At 41.0% G+C, this 13,642-nt stretch overlaps 2 long non-coding RNA genes across 2 annotated transcripts; both read left to right on the top strand.

Moving 5' to 3' along the window:
- The first annotated feature begins 7,528 nt into the window (after positions 1-7,528).
- LOC121840198 lies at positions 7,529-8,976 on the top strand. Its single transcript, XR_006079456.1, has 6 exons — positions 7,529-7,554; positions 7,815-7,910; positions 8,017-8,044; positions 8,136-8,176; positions 8,264-8,295; positions 8,435-8,976. It is a non-coding gene; the product is annotated as an uncharacterized LOC121840198 (long non-coding RNA).
- An 812-nt stretch (positions 8,977-9,788) lies between these two features.
- On the top strand, positions 9,789-11,522 carry LOC112219825. Its single transcript, XR_002948799.2, has 3 exons — positions 9,789-10,329; positions 10,413-10,485; positions 10,713-11,522. It is a non-coding gene; the product is annotated as an uncharacterized LOC112219825 (long non-coding RNA).
- The last annotated feature ends 2,120 nt before the right edge of the window (positions 11,523-13,642 follow it).

Raw genomic sequence — 13,642 nt, 5'->3', positions numbered from 1 at the left:
GTGATTTATTTAATTTGTGACGACTGTGCTGGTTGAAAAAGTATTTTGGTGTGGGGCGTTGTCCTCAGATAATCGCATGGTATGCTTTCGCCGTAAAGCCTTTTCGAAATCTGGCTATGCAGTTAGATTAACAAGAAGTTAAGCTTTTAACCGATATAAGACACTTGTATGTTCATAAATGTTTGATATTACGATTTTTGTATTTTGAATTTTGCGCTTTGCAATTTCACCGAATGTTGTCGTAAGTGTCCCACTAGCGGTTCGTGCGCCCAAAAAGGTTAAATATTTGTTGAGGCTGCGCAGGTCCAGGATCGGCAAGAAGCTGCCTTCCTTTTTTGTAACAATGAAATACTGTCCTTGGAGTAGAACCCACTTAGCCATTCTAGTGGCTCTACTTTTCTGAGTGCGTCCTTCTTCAGAAGTGAGGCTATCTCCATCCACAGTGCCTCCTTTCTCACCCCGTCAGTCACAGAGGTGACCCAGATACCACTGTAGGGTTGCGGTTTGCCTCAGAACTGAAGTTTGTACCCCCCAGGACTGTGTCCAGTACCCAGGGGGGACTCCACTCACCTCTGCCAGTTTGCCCTTTGGGCCTGGGAGAAACGTCAAGGCCGACCGCCAGCACATCAGGTGGACTGCTGGGGCCCAACCTTCTTAGCTGCGTGTTGCTGCCTGTAAGGCAGCTTAGCTGCGTGTTGCTGCCTGTAAGCCTGTCCCCGGTGTGTAAAACGCTTCTCCTGCTGTTTCGGTGGGGGAGGAGGGGGCAAGACATTGCTGGAGAGCTTTTGAGACATTTGACCCTGTCTTCCAGCGATCATGCAAATTCAGTTGAGTGTGGTGTACCACAGGGCAGCCGGCTAGCGCCATTATTGATTTCTATTTTTACTAATGGCCTTCCACTGACCTTGAATAAAACCAGTGTGTCTGTGTATGCTGACGACTCAACGGTACACAGTACACATTGGCTGCAACAGTAAAATAAATAACTGACACCCTTAACATGGAGCTCCAGTCAGTTTTAGAATGGGTAACTAGCCATAGGCTGCTGCTAAATATCTCAAAATCAAAAAGCATCATTTTTGGGACAAATCACTAAACCTAATTTAGATCTATTATTGAATAATCTGGTGATTGAGCAAGTTGAGGAGTCTAAACTGCTGGATGTAAACCTAGATAGAAAGCTGTCATGGTCAAAACATATACTGTAGACACAATGGTTGCTAAAATGGAAAGAGGTCTGTTCATTATAGGGCGTTGCTCTGCCTTTTTGACATCTCAGTCAACCAGACAGGTCCTACAGGCTATAGTTTTGTTGCAGATGGACTACTGTCCAGCTGTGTGGTCATGTGTGGCAAAGAGGGACATAGGTAAATTTCAGTTGGTCCAGAACAAAGTCCAGAACAAACACGTATCGCACTTAGATTCACAGTGCATTCGGAAAGTATTCACACCCCTTGACTTTTTCAACATTTTATTACATTGAAGCCTTGTTCTAAAATGAATTAAATTGTTTTTTTCCCTCATCAATCTACACACAATACCCCATAATAACAAAGCAAAAACAGATTTTTTAAAATGTTTGCAAATTTATTAAAAACAGAAATATTACATTTACATAAGCATTCAGACCCTTCACTCAGTACTTTGTTGAAGCACCTTTGGCAGCGATTACAGCCTGGAGTCTTGTGTATGACGCTACAAGCCTGCTACACCCGTATTTGGGGAGTTTCTCCCATTCTTCTCTGCACAGCTGTCAGGTTGGATGGGGAGTGTTGCTGCACAGCTATTTTCAGGTCTCTCCAGAGATATCCGATCGGGTTCAAGTGTGGGTACTGGCTGGACCACATTCAGAGTCTTGTCCCGAAGCCACTCTTGAGTTGTGTTGGCTGTGTGCTTAGAGTCGTTGTCCTGTTGGAAGGGGAACCTTCACCCCAGTCTGAGGTCCTGAGCGCTCTGGAGCAGATGTTCATCAAAGATCTCTCTGTACTTTGCTACGTTCATCTTTGCCTCGATCCTGATTAGTCTCCCAGTCCCTGCCGCTGAATTACATACCCACAGCATGATGCTGCCACCACCATGCTACACTGTAGGGAGGGTATTGGCCAGCTCATGAGCGGTGCTTGGATTCCTCCAGACGTGACGCTTGGCATTCAGGCCAAAGAGTTCAATCTTGATTTCATCAGACCAGATCATTTTGTTTCTCATGGTCTGAGAGTCCTTTAGGTGCCTTTTGGCAAACTCCAAGCGGTGGTTTCTGTCTAGCCACTCTACCATAAGGGCCTGATTGGTGGGCTTCTGCAGACAGGGTTGTCCTTCTGGAAGGCACTCCCATCTCCACAGAGGAAGTTTGGAGCTCTGTTAGAGTGACCATCGGGTTCTTGGTCACCTCCCTGACTAACGCCCTTCTCTCACGTTTGCTCAGTTTGGCCAGGCGGTCAGCTTTAGGAAGAGTCTTAGTGCATCCAATCTTCTTTAATTTAAGAATGATTGAGGCCACTGTGTTCTTGGAGACCTTCAATGCTGCAGACATTTTTTGGTACCCTTCTCCAGATATGTGCCTCGACACAATCCTGTGTCAGATTCCTTCGACCTCATGGCTTGGTTTTTGACCTGACATGCACTGTAAACTATGGGACATTATATATGCCTTGCAAAATCATGTCCAATCAATTGAATTTACCACAGGTGGACTCCAATCACGTTGTAGAAACATCTCAAAGATGATCAATGGAAACATGATGCACCTGTGCTCGATTTCGGGACTAATAGCATAGGGTCTGAATACTTATGTAAATAAGTTATTCAAGTGTTTTATTTTTTATATACGTGCAAACATTTTCTAAAAACCTGTTTTTACTTTGTCATTATGGGGTATGGTGTGTAGATTCATGAGGGACATTTTTTAAAATAAATTTTAGAATAAGGCTGTAACGTAACAAAATGTGGGAAAAAGAATGCACTGTACACAGAGGGCAAGTGTCAGTAGCATGCATGTCAATCTCCCTTGGCTCAAAGTTGAGGAGAGATTGACTGCATCACAATTGGTCTTTGTTCAAGGTATTGATGTGTTGGAGGTACTGAACTGTCTGTTCAAGCAGTTGGCACACAGTTCGGACCCTCATCGGTACAACACACGTCTCTTCACAGTCCACAGGTCCTGAACAAAGGCTGGGAAATGCACAGTATTAAATAGAGCCATGACTACATGGAACTCTCTGCCACCCCAGGTAACTCAAGCTAGCAATAAAACCAGATTTAAAAAACATATAAAATAACAGCTTACTGCACAAAGAGAACTGTGAAGAGACACAGCCATTTTATTCATCATGTATTGTAATTTGCACTGTGCTATTTATTAGACCTAAATATAATGTGTATGTACTGATATGTAGGCTATGTGTGACGTTGTAAATGTATGTAGTTCAGTCCTTGACTAATCATGTTCTGTACTATGTATGATGTCATGTTTCATGTGGACCTCAGGAAGAGTAGCTGCTGCTTTTGCAGTGGCTAATGAGGATCCTATTAAATACCAAATATCAAATACCTCTGAGTGATGGCGTTAGGACGCACAGTTGCCAAGATCTCCTGCAAAATCTTTGCGCAGTTTTGTTGTCTGCTGTATGATGTTGTCAACCCCTGGCCCAAAGGTGGAACCTGGCGTGAGTTGGGAACTCCAAGAATGTTTTCTTAAATGGTGGTGGCAGTTTAGACTGTGCCCAAAACGGCCTAAGGGCTGCCAAGAAGGCCAACGAGTACATTTTTGGTCTCATTAGACCACATAATCTTTTGCGGTATGATCTAGGAGTCTTTCACATGTCTTTTGGCAAACTAAAGGCATGTGGTCATGTGCCTTTTTCTCAGGAGTGGCTTCTGTCTGGCCACTCTCCCATAAAGGCCAGATTGGTGCTGTAGAGAATGTCCTTCTGGCAGGTTCTCCTATCTCAACCAAGGAACTATGTAGTTCTGTCAAAATGTGGAATAAGTCTAGGGGTATGAATACCTTTTGAAGGCACTGGAAAGCACATACCCAGATACCCACTTCCTAAAATAGCCAACATTTTCAATTACCATTTCGTTTTACAGACAACCAGAAACTGCATAGCCAATTCAATTGTCCCTTATTTCAATCCATGTATATTTAGAGTGTATAGTGTGTATCTTATGTTAACTGAAATGCCTTGTTTAAAATGTCTTCCTGTTATCCTTGTTAAAGTTGTGGCCGGTGTTGCAGTTAGAAAATGTTATGCAGGTATGTATTACATCATGTCATTAGTTGTGGAATGATATTAGAGATAGGCTATTGGTCTTTCATATACGATTTGTCACTACAGCAGTTTGGTGATACCGTTTCTACATCTCGTTCTCTAAATGTACATTATTTAACCACAACAGTTTCAGAAACATACATAGATTTCAGTCTACGATTGACAGCTTGAACAATTTGAATTCTCACTATTTATATATTTAAATCCAAACAGATTCTGTCCCCACTTCAAGCATTGTATTATCCCCTGAGTACATCAATGCAGCTAGATCTGTCAAAGTACGCTGTGAATCAACAGAAGGTACAGAGTATTATTTTTACAGAGACCAGGATCCAACCCCAATAAGAAAAGTGGACTACAACAGTGTTTGCCAATTCACATTGTTCTGGGATGAGTTCAAAACCTTGAACAAGAGTGAAGTAGATCTCAGCTGTGCTATTCTACAGAAGAGAGAAGGAAAAATGATATCTTCAGAACGAAGTGGCACTCGAAGACTTCATGTGAGTGGTGAGTGACAATTTTACCCTAGGGCCTAAATTAGGGCCTAGGGAACATGTTCAGTTATTGTTACCCAGAACACACTGGGTTCACTCATATTGTATCTATTATCTTACATTTTTCAAACAGATCCAATTGGGAAACCCAGTGTTGACGTGGAGCAGAGAGGGAATTACCTCAATCTCAGGTGTGAGGCTCAACATGGCACCTCATGTTACTTTTATCTGAACAATGGTGACGTACACTTCAAAAAGCAACCATACAAAGACAATGTTTGTGTGGGGAGAGTGACCCAATCGGAGCTACTGACGCCGAGGAAGAAGAGCAGCCCTGGAAAGATTTTCATCACATGTGCTGTGGAGATGGTGATAAAGGGGAATTCTGTGACAGCACAGTAAACCCCTCAGTATCACCGTAGATGGTGAGGACCCCATCCACTTCAGTGAAATCTATTTATTGCTGCAGCTGCAGTGCATGGCTAATGAATAATTGTTCATATTTGAATCATATCTTCAGCTGTAAATCCTACAGGAGCCACAGGTTCCATAGCAGACTTCAGTTCCATCCCACCTGGAGAGGAGAAGGCAGTCAGTGAAGTCATCAGCCTAACTACCCAAGAAGAAGGTATTTTTATTTTTTTTATTTTTTTTATTTCACCTTTATTTAACCAGGTAGGCTAGTTGAGAACAAGTTCTCATTTGCAACTGCGACCTGGCCAAGATAAAGCATAGCAGTGTGAACAGACAACACAGAGTTACACATGGAGTAAACAATTAACAAGTCAATAACACAGTAGAAAAAAAAGGGGAGTCTATATACATTGTGTGCAAAAGGCATGAGGAGGTAGGCGAATAATTACAATTTTGCAGATTAATAACGCTGGAGTGATAAATGATCAGATGGTCATGTACAGGTAGAGATATTGGTGTGCAAAAGAGCAGAAAAGTAAATAAATAAAAACAGTATGGGGATGAGGTAGGTAAAAATGGGTGGACTATTTACCGATAGACTATGTACAGCTGCAGCGATCGGTTAACTGCTCAGATAGCAGATGTTTGAAGTTGGTGAGGGAGATAAAAGTCTCCAACTTCAGCGATTTTTGCAATTCGTTCCAGTCACAGGCAGCAGAGAACTGGAACGAAAGGCGGCCAAATGAGGTGTTGGCTTTAGGGATGATCAGTGAGATACACCTGCTGGAGCGCGTGCTACGGATGGGTGTTGCCATCGTGACCAGTGAACTGAGATAAGGCGGAGCTTTACCTAGCATGGACTTGTAGATGACCTGGAGCCAGTGGGTCTGGCGACGAATATGTAGCGAGGGCCAGCCGACTAGAGCATACAAGTCGCAGTGGTGGGTGGTATGAGGTGCTTTAGTGACAAAACGGATGACACTGTGATAAACTGCATCCAGTTTGCTGAGTAGAGTGTTGGAAGCAATTTTGTAGATGACATCGCCGAAGTCGAGGATCGGTAGGATAGTCAGTTTTACTAGGGTAAGTTTGGCGGCGTGAGTGAAGGAGGCTTTGTTGCGGAATAGAAAGCCGATTCTTGATTTGATTTTCGATTGGAGATGTTTGATATGAGTCTGGAAGGAGAGTTTACAGTCTAGCCAGACACCTAGGTACTTATAGATGTCCACATATTCAAGGTCGGAACCATCCAGGGTGGTGATGCTGGTCAGGCGTGCGGGTGCAGGCAGCGAACGGTTGAAAAGCATGCATTTGGTTTTACCAGCGTTTAAGAGCAGTTGGAGGCCACGGAAGGAGTGTTGTATGGCATTGAAGCTCGTTTGGAGGTTAGATAGCACAGTGTCCAAGGACGGGCCGGAAATCAAATCAAATCAAATCAAATTTTATTTGTCACATACACATGGTTAGCAGATGTTAATGCGAGTGTAACGAAATGCTTGTGCTTCTAGTTCCGACAATGCAGTAATAACGAGCAAGTAATCTAACTAACAATTCCAAAAAAAAACTACTGTCTTATACACAGTGTAAGGGGATAAAGAATATGTACATAAGGATATATGAATGAGTGATGGTACAGAGCAGCATAGGCAAGATACAGTAGATGATATCGAGTACAGTATATACATGAGATAAGTATGTAAACCAGTGGCATAGTTTGGCTAGTGATACATGTATTACATAAGGATGCAGTCGATGATAGAGTACAGTATCAACGTATGCATATGAGATGAACAATGTAGGGTAAGTAACATTATATAAGGAGCATTGTTTAAAGTGGCTAGATGATATATTTTACATCATTTCCCATCAATTCCCATGATTAAAGTGGCTGGAGTCAGTGTCATTGACAGTGTGTTGGCAGTAGCCACTCAATGTTAGTGGTGGCTGTTTAACAGTCTGATGGCCTTGAGATAGAAGCTGTTTTTCAGTCTCTCGGTCCCAGCTTTGATGCACCTGTACTGACCTCGCCTTCTGGATGACAGCGGGAGTGAACAGGCACGGGTGGTTGATGTTTGAGATGGCCTTCCCCTGTAGCAAGGTGTCCTGGAGGGCAGTTTGGTGATGCGTTGTGCAGACCTCACTACCCTCTGACGGTTGAGGCGGTGCAGTTGCCATTGATACAGCCCGCCAGGATGCTCTCGATTGTGCATCTGTAGAAGTTTGTGAGTGCTTTTGGTGACGAATTTCTTCAGCCTCCTGAGGTTGAAGAACTGTCTGTGTGAGTGGACCAATTCAGTTTGTCTGTGATGTGTATGCCGAGGAACTTAAAGTATATAGAATGGGTGTGTTGGACAACAGTGCCACACCCCAAGGAAGTGGTAAGTATCATTGGTTTGGTTTTAAATGAGCTGTTAGTGGTCCTAAGAACTTCAAAATACAAGTTTAGTGAATGACTCTGCTTCTAAATGTACAGCTATTGATACGTTTCTAACATCTCTAAACTGTTAAGTATCTCAATAGTCACTATTAGTAAGGCTTATTTGCACTAACATACTAGTCATTGTAAGGTTTGGTTATACTGTACAGATGATTCACTGTCAGTTTCATTAGGAGCCTCATTCACTAACCGTTTCTTCAGGTACAAAGTTCCACGTCGTCATCAGTCTGGGTACTTGTTCCCTTTTCCTGGTTCTGCTAGCTGGGTGTGTGCTGGGTGTTCTCCAACGCAAGTGTGGTGCGTGCTTTCAGATAGGTCTACTCATAACACATTCTTATTTTGCTCCAAATGCTACTTTGAATTATGTTCAAAATTGCTCAATTATCTCTAGTATGTTTTGAAGGGGTTCAAGGCAGGCCTGTAAATACTGGGTAAGACTGGTGTATTCATTTTAGATTTACATTATTTTTCTTTATTCATGCATGGCTATATCTTTCTGACTGTACTGCATTGTCTCAACAGAAGCCCACCTGAACAGCAAGACCAAAACCCACCATGTGTCTGTGAGTATGAGAGTTAACTAAACCACCACTGCCTTTATCTCCTTTTGTTCAGTGTTTTATTTTCCCTCATTCTCTCATATTAAACAGATTCTGTCATCACAAAGCCTTCTAGGGATGAGGTGAGTTGGTTTGAACCAGTGCAGTGTGAAGTAGCCTAATATGCACTTTACTACCAAAATATCAAGCAATATTGCAAATAGCACCAAAGACAACCCTGCTGTGCACACAGCTCAAAGTGACTTGAGCTCTCTCTTACAGGAAGAGGACACTAGTCTGCAATACGCTACAGTGACATATACCGGTGACCAAGCTAGTCGTCAATATGCAACAGTGACATCTACCGGTAACCAAGTTGAACCTGGGCGCACCGAGATCAAGTTTGAAATAGCTGGAGAGTACGCCCTCTTAGCAGAATCATAGAAGAAGAAACATTTACTGGATAACATGTTTTGCCATAGTTTACAGTTACAATCCTATATTTAGTTTTCATATTGGATCATAATTTACTCATAGTACAAAAACAAATCCTGCCACAACATCAAAGACTAAAGATACTGTATCTACTCCTTTCTGAAAACAAGCATCTTCAACTATTTGCATTTTAGGTTAAATTAAATAAATGAAAAGTACACTGTCTGAAACATAAAATAAATGTTTTCCTTAATTGAGTTACCGAATCTAGTCAGCAGTCACCAATCAGTAGTCACCAATCTATTTCACTCCTTGACAAGAGTCAATATAGACTCAAAGCCACAAGAGGGTAGAACACATGTCAAACTTTGCTTGTTACATCTCTACATCTCTCTTTAACCATGTCTGGTGTATATTAGTTTTCAGTGGTGGAAAAAGTACTCAACAAACATACTTAAGTAAAAGTAAAGATACCTTCATAGAAAATGACTCAAGTAATAGTAAAAATCACCCAGTAAAATTCTACTTGTGTAAAAGGCTACAAGTATTTGATTTAAAATATACTTCAGTATCAAAAGTGAATGTATAACTCGTTTCAAATTCCTTATCTTAAGCAAACCAGAATGCACCATTTTCTTTTTATTCTTCTTTTTTATAGAAGGCCAGGGGCTCCATCACTCAGCCATCAGTTACAAACAAATCATGTCAGTTTAGTGAGTCCGCCAGATCAGAGACAGTAGGGATGACAAGGGATGTTTGGTTGATAAGTGTGTGAATTTGACTATTTTTCTGTCCTGCTAAGCATTTAAAATGTAATGAGTACTTTCAGGTGTCAAGGAAAATATATGGAGTAAAAATTACAATGTTTTCTTAAGCAATGTAGTGAACTAAAAGTAAAAGAAGACACAAATATGAATATAGTATAGATACCCCAAAAACTACTTAAGTATTACTTTAAAGTAGTGTTACTTAAGTACTTTACACCACTGTTACTTTAAAAAATACGTTTTGTTAATATCACAGTTTACTTACAGTATGTGACTTTACTTCCACCTTGATACACTACCTCATATTTCCTCTCTCTGCTTCCTGATTTCTGCTACCCTCTTCCTGTAGTCTGTCAACATCTGTTCCTCTCAGACCATTTGCAAACCCACATGATAATTGCAATAATTCAATAATATCTTAAATATACTTTTGCAATTACCAGCGGTTCCTGCCAGTTAGGCCCAACCTAATCTGGAATACCCAGAACAAAATCTTGCATGAACATAACTCTCATAACCTCTGTGCTCCCGACAGACGTAACATGTTGGTTACAGATCTTAGGACAGATATGCCCACCCAGATCAGTCTTATCTACACCTGCAATTGGAGCACATTACAAACCTATGACAGCTATAGGTATGATAGTGTATATGAAAATGATGCACCATCACAGAAGGGTCATAGGTGGGAGCTATTGTTTCACCATAAAAGGAGAGAGGGGAGACACAAAATACAGTGTGTCACTCTCACACTCACTACTGTGGCATTGCCTGAGTCATTATCTACAGCCAACAGCTCCTGTGTATATTTCTAAAAACATTTTCGAGAGCATGTGAATATAGTCGCCCCCGAAAGCATTTCTCATTTCCATATATCCTGTTTCACATCTCTCTCTGTATTATACATAATAACAGGTGGCAGGTTTAAAGAACTCTTAACCGTGATCCAATGAATGTGCTGCTGGTGCCTTATGTGTGAGTTATGTATTATTAATAATATCATTATTGTACTATATAATAAAATGTTAAATAATTGACTTTCATAACAATATCCCTAGTTGTACTTTTGGTTGGAATGACAATGAACGACATTTCTTGTCGTCTCTCTTGACCTACAGTTAACAGATGCAGGTACGTTTCTCCCCTTCTCTTGCTTGTTTTGTCATTCAACATTAGGGATGTACTTTTGTGATTTGCATGGTAATCAAAGGCTGGGAAATAAATGTTGCGCTCTAAAGAAGGGAATAATCTTGCATGTTGAATTTGTTTTAGAACGGACACAAATCGTAGTTTTTTCACCTCGATGTTGTCATACCTATCATTCCTCAACTACCTCTCTCTTTCCTCATCCTTCAAAGGAACAAGGAGAAACAGACAAACACTTGGATTACCCAGAAGAAGCACCAGATCTCAGTAAGCCTGAAGTTTGTGAAGGGGTTGAGCTGAGCAGTGAGTCCTCTGCCCTTGTAAAGTGTCAGCAGTGTTTGTTCTATGTGGATTCTAAACTCAAGGAGCTTGGTCGATCAAATGCCAGCCACAACCAATGCTCCCTCCAAGTAAAGGGGTCAGAGCTGCCTGGGTGGAAGCCCAGAGGGCTGTGGTCAAAGGTCACCGTCCAGTGTCATTATGAAGAAGAGAAGAAGAAAAGGCAATACCATGACATAATTATGTTTTTATGTAGCTGCCTCACACTTTTCCTCCACTTTGCCACCATAGTGCTTTTTTGGTTTTCTGTGCATAAACAGTACAGTGGGCTGGCACACAACATATAAGCATGTTATAAATGAGTAACCGTTGGAATTGTGGTTTATTGAAAGGATTTGATGATTTGATGTTTCCTTTCAAATAGTCATTTGTCCTCATCCCTTTGTTACAATAACAGGAAGGTGAAGATGATTTGTGCTATGCCACCTTGTCCCATGCTGGTGCTCCTCCATCCTACTCAGTCAAGTTTGAACAAGGCCATGACTATGCCACAGTGGTCATATACTGACCAGCATTGCCGAACTGAATGGACATGAAAGGACTTCCAAATGGATAGATTGCTTGACTTTAACACCTACATTTCAATTTTCTTTCCAAGAAATCATTTGCATAAATCTATTTGCAATGTAGTTTTGATTATCCAATTTGTCACATTAAGAGAACAATAAAGTTTTTGTATTCCACCATCGGCTTAATTTCTGTTTGTCTCGTGTGCATCTGTCAGTCCCAGTCGCGGGAAACAGTAACATAGCGTGTGCTACTTTTCGCTGACCAGGCACTCATCTTTGCCTACCTGCTGAAAGCTTCTAAAGGTAAGCCATTTACTTAAAGTAATAATGACTTCATAGGCCACTCTCTCGTTTCTCAATTAAATTGAAATCACATGTTAAGTCAGATGCTTTCATAAATTCAACGAGGGTTAATATGTCTACTCCGAATGTGCACGGTCTGTGGGTAAATTGGCAAGTTTTCTAACCATTTTCTCATGGTGTGGTGGTTACAAACTACTCTACTAGGCAATAGCAATACAAGACACGTTTATACCACTATATGGCAATGTTGAATCCTGTTTTGCAACAATTTTAAGAGCTCCTTGTCGGCAGGGATAACATTTTTTGGACATTTCTGTTATTGGAATAGGCTATCATCAAAATAAGTCAATCGTACAATACCATTGGAAATTAATGTTGAAAGTTACATTTATGTTTCTAAAATATAAATTGAAAATGTATTGTCGCTGCTTCCTGTTGACAAGCCATTTTGATACATAGCCCAACGTCAAAACAGTCTAGAGATTAGATTAGACATTAGAGATTAGAGAGTTTGATAGTCACATAATGCACATGGTTGCAGATGTAATTACAGGGCACGAGCTCCAACAACGCAGGACAAAGTGAAGTAAAATAATACAAATAGATATAAATACAATGATAAATGTCCATTGAGGGTGGGGGCAGAGTTAACGTCCATTAGAGGGGATGGGAAATGTCCAAAGGAGGAGCAGCAGGGTGAGTAGTCGACTAGTCGTGACTATTCAGCATAATACATGTCTATTGGGGTGAGGGCAGGGTAGAAATGTCCTTTGAGGTGGGGGGTAGAAGCCTGATGGTCTGGGGGTAGAAGCTATTGGCCAGTCTTACAGTTTTTACCATGGTGCTCCTATTCTGCCTGCGTCTGAGTGATAGAAACGGGAAGAACACGCCATGGCTCGGGTGGCTGGGGTCCCTGAGGAACGTCTTGTTCTTCCTGCGACACCTGGTGTCCAAATCAATGAGCAATATGCAGAAACAGTTTGTTATATATTGAAAACCTAAACCTAAAATCTACTACCTACACAAGTGCAACAACAGTAATCATATAACTTGTATTTTTTTTATCGAGCACCTTATAAACTGCACACGCATCAAAACCCTGGTGTTTGGACAAGTGGCAATAAATCACTGATATCGATTAGGTGGGGGGTGGGGGGTCAGGTGGTAGCGTTGTTGAAACTAACACAACTGAAAGAACATGGAATTTTTTTTTTTTTTTCCAATCACTCATATTGATATCACATTCAAATCAATTGCGCGAGGGGGAGATAAGGTTGCAAGTCCTGTTAAAACTAACACTGATCTACAACTACATGGAATCTGGTAATAATGTGTAGACTACAGCTAGCTACATTTTGAAGTGTTGCATTCTGGGTAGCCAACACAGTAAGTAGACATGCCTAGCAACACTTTTTTTTAACACTTCCATCAATATTATTTTTCTAACTTTATTTAACTAGGCAAGTCAGTTAAGAACAATACAGTGGTGTTAACTGCCTTGTTCAGGGGCATAACAACAGATTTGTACCTTGTCAGCTCGGGGATTTGAACTTGCAACCTTTACGGTTGCTAGTCCAACGCTCTAACCACTAGGCTACCCTGCCACCCTGTTTGTACCCTATATCATGATATCATGCTGAAATCAATAGAACAGGTCCACATGTTTGGACTGTAGCGTTGTTGGTTAGATGAGAATTTATAGAAGGCTTTCAGTATTGGCCTGTCTATATTTGGAATGTCGGATGTTGATTTTCGGTGATCTGACAACAATAGCCTGCACTATTGAGGTATGAGTACAGGTTCAGTAGTCTTATTGTTGTAAATTAAAATGCATCATGTCCTTATTAAAAAATATTTTTATATGATATCATTCACCAACATTTCAGTAGGTGGCAGTATTATACATATTTTAGTATTCCAGACTATTTGCAAGTATAAAATATATTCTCATAGTGTATTGACATTTTTGACACATGGGGGAAAACTTAATT

This window comes from Oncorhynchus tshawytscha, linkage group LG20 (genome assembly GCF_018296145.1).
Source record: "Oncorhynchus tshawytscha isolate Ot180627B linkage group LG20, Otsh_v2.0, whole genome shotgun sequence".
NCBI classification, from domain to species: Eukaryota; Metazoa; Chordata; class Actinopteri; order Salmoniformes; family Salmonidae; genus Oncorhynchus; species Oncorhynchus tshawytscha.
The sequence above is the reverse complement of the archived record's forward strand: the minus strand, read 5'-3'. Positions and strand labels throughout refer to the sequence as shown.